The following is a 3,252-nucleotide window of genomic DNA, read 5'->3' on the forward strand; positions in this document are numbered from 1 at the left end:
ATAAAAAATGTAAATGTTTAAGGTTAAACACAAGAACATGACACCACCCGCCCAAACCATATTTACACAAAGTTGCTCATGACACCCGAATGCCCCGTGCATGCGGCTCCTCCAAAGCATGACTGAGAACCTCTTTCTCATATCTTTGTCTTTGGGAAACCATCAAAATAAAAATGGGAAATTTGAGAGTCAACACAAAAACATTTTAAGAAGGAGGTCAAGCTTATTTTCTTCCTTCTTCTTCCTAGATAGATTAGATTTTAGATTAGGACCCCTTGTGTTTCAGGTGACAAAGACTTCGTCAGGTAATATGCAATGGGAGCCTTCCAATGTCCGTGTAGGCCAACCACCATGAACACAAGAGCCTCAGTAGCAGCATCGGTCTCATTGTTTCCATCACCCATGTCTACAAAAGCAGACATTGACTGGTTATGTGGATTATATTGCACATGTTTTCTGATGGCCATGTCATCCAACATGAGTGAAACACATCCATATTTAGCCTGGTCGTCCTGGCATCTTCTCTCCAGCATATCCAGCATCATCTTGTTCAGGCCAGGCTTTCCATCCACCGAACACAGCCACCTGTAAAAAAATTGAGAAGTAGCTATTTAACGTACTTGCAACCGTAATTTCCAAAAATGAAATTGAACAACATTAAGACTACCTTTTTGTTGTAGTCTCTCTGAGGTATTTGTATGCCTTTGGACCATGTAGATGGAGTGTGAGGGGAAACTCTCTGTGGTCCTTGGAGTACTCATGGCCCTGCTTTGCCTTCAAGTCTATTTGAAGATCTGAAATTGTATGAGAAAAAATTAATAAGTCCCCTTCATATAATAACAAAGGAGTTTAATAAAGAGTGTAAGAGTAAGATGTACATGAATTTCAAAGTGCTAATTTAATTTTACCTGAGTAGAAATCAAGCCTCTTTGAGTTCTTCATTAATGAGGTTCTTTTCCCTCAAATCCCCCAAAAGACTCCTCACTGTGGTCTCTGCCCTCTTTTCTCTAGCCATGGCATTCTTCCTCTCTCGCTCGAGACTCTCCACTCTTGCTAAAGCTTCATTGAGTCTGGCCTTAAGAGCAGTCGGAGAAGCAGGCGAGACATAGCTATGATCCTAGAAAGAGGGATGAACATGGTTTGAGTGATGTTTCACTTCACACACATCACTTTGACACAACTAGAGTATGGCCCACATTCTTTCTTATAGTCATCACCTGTCAAAGCCACTGCCAGCATCATGCGTGTGTGTGTGTGTGTGTGTGTGTGTGTGTGTGTGTGTGTGTGTGTGTGTGTGTGTGTGTGTGTGTGTGTGTGTGTGTGTGAGTGTGCCAGGAATGCATGTTCAACATGTCTTCAATTGTGTGTGTATGTGTTTATTTGTGAGTGTGTTTAATATGAGTGGCAGCAAACAAGAGAGATTTGACTTTGTCTAGGACCATTATGAATGATGTTGAAAATAGAAATACTCACATCATTAGGCTGAGGTTGTGAGTGTGAGGTTGAAGCTTCTGGGTCGTCCTGAGGGGCCACAGACAGGCTCTCTTCAGCTTTTCTGGAAGGAATGCCCTGTTATTGATAATAGAATATTTACATTTATGAATGCTAATAACCGTATGATGATACACCTACTCTTTGGAGGTGAACCGGGAAGCTGAAGATGGAGGGAATAACACCATCTCTGAGTCGGACAATCTGTCCTGTCAAACTCGTCCTGCTTAAAATGCTCACTGCAGATCACGGATGACTCGCTTGCAGTGAACCCTTCCCTCCTCAAAGCAACTTCCCACTTCTTTCTCATATCTTTGTCTTTGGGAAACCTTCAAAATAAAAACGGGAGATTTGAGAGTCAACACAAAAACATTTTAAGAAGGAGGTCAAGCTTATTTTCTTCCTTCTTCTTCCTAGATAGATTAGATTAGATTTTACTGTATTCATCCCACAACGGGGAAATTCACTTGTTACAGCAGCGATTTATAAAGTCTCAGTTGGCCGAGAACATAATGTTTGCTGGCTACGATTTCGCTGGCGGACATCAATACAGTACAATAATATTATATTTACAAAATACAACCAATTATAATGTTGAATCTTACTTGTGAAAAGTAATCCCCCGACCCCTGTTCGCAATCGTCCGCCGATTTGCACAGCAATATGCTGCACAGTGCTCTGGCATCTTGAAACCTCTGCTGTCTCTGGGTAGAATGTCTGTAGGATGACCGGTCCAAGATGGCGGCCGTATTTCTTGCGCCCCAGCAGCCAATGCGGCGTCTACTCTTTATATGTCTATGGATGTGACCATACCCAAATGGACCCATTGGTCCAAATCGACCAATCCGTGGAGCTCCTCACACACACATACACTCTGGCCGTTTCTCAATATCGAGTAAACCTGCTGCAGAGCCACTATTTCAAGTATACTACGTCATCGAGTGGCGCCGAATGACTGTTTAAATGTATGTTAAATGCCCAGCATTCTGCGCCACTCAATGACGTAGTTTATTTGAAATAGTGGCTCTGCAGCAGGTATACTCGACATTGGCCCTTTCTCATTTCTCTAACTCCCCTCCTCGACTACCCTCCTCGACTCCCCTCCTCGACTCCTATCTTCGAGACTTAGTCCCGCCCACAGGAGATGCGAGCGGAGGAGTCGAGGAGGAGAACCGAGGAGAGAGGAGGGGAAGCAGCAGGCGGTCAGAGAAATGAGAACTCCTCTCCTCTGAGCGGTCATTTCAAAGAGACGTCCATTAATGATGACAGGAGGCACAGTAGCCCTCTGTCTGATGGACAGATGTGTTCATGATGACTTATATATTTACTTTTAATTCATTTACAGTGCGGTATAATGAGACAATAACAGGCTACAGATGTGGACATATAGACACACACACACACACACACACACACACACACACACACACACACACACACACACACACACACACTGTACAACACGCACCTACACACTGTACCGCACACTGTACAACACACACCTACACCATACACACCTCCAGCTCCTAAAGCATATGATATCAGGATACAGCCATTGTGTATTTTATTATGTGAAGCACTAAATGGTCTTAGAAAAATATCGACTCTTTGTTTGTAGATATCTAATAAAGTAAGGCAAATAAATAGAGTAATGTAGGCCTCCTATACTGAGTGATATATATTATACACACTGCTCTGCTTTTCGGACCTCACAGCTGTTCTCACTGTAAACATCACATCGCGATGAAAGCAGTTAATAAA

At 42.9% G+C, this 3,252-nt stretch overlaps 1 long non-coding RNA gene across 1 annotated transcript; it reads right to left on the minus strand.

Moving 5' to 3' along the window:
- Window positions 1-277: 277 nt before the first annotated feature.
- On the minus strand, window positions 278-1,555 carry LOC139432974 (uncharacterized). The gene is made up of 4 exons (XR_011642546.1): window positions 1,474-1,555; window positions 909-1,117; window positions 668-794; window positions 278-585 (listed from the first exon to the last, which is right to left on the minus strand). It is a non-coding gene; the product is annotated as an uncharacterized lncRNA (long non-coding RNA).
- Between the last annotated feature and the right edge of the window lie 1,697 nt (window positions 1,556-3,252).

This window comes from Pseudochaenichthys georgianus, chromosome 3 (assembly GCF_902827115.2).
Source record: "Pseudochaenichthys georgianus chromosome 3, fPseGeo1.2, whole genome shotgun sequence".
Lineage (NCBI taxonomy): Eukaryota > Metazoa > Chordata > Actinopteri > Perciformes > Channichthyidae > Pseudochaenichthys > Pseudochaenichthys georgianus.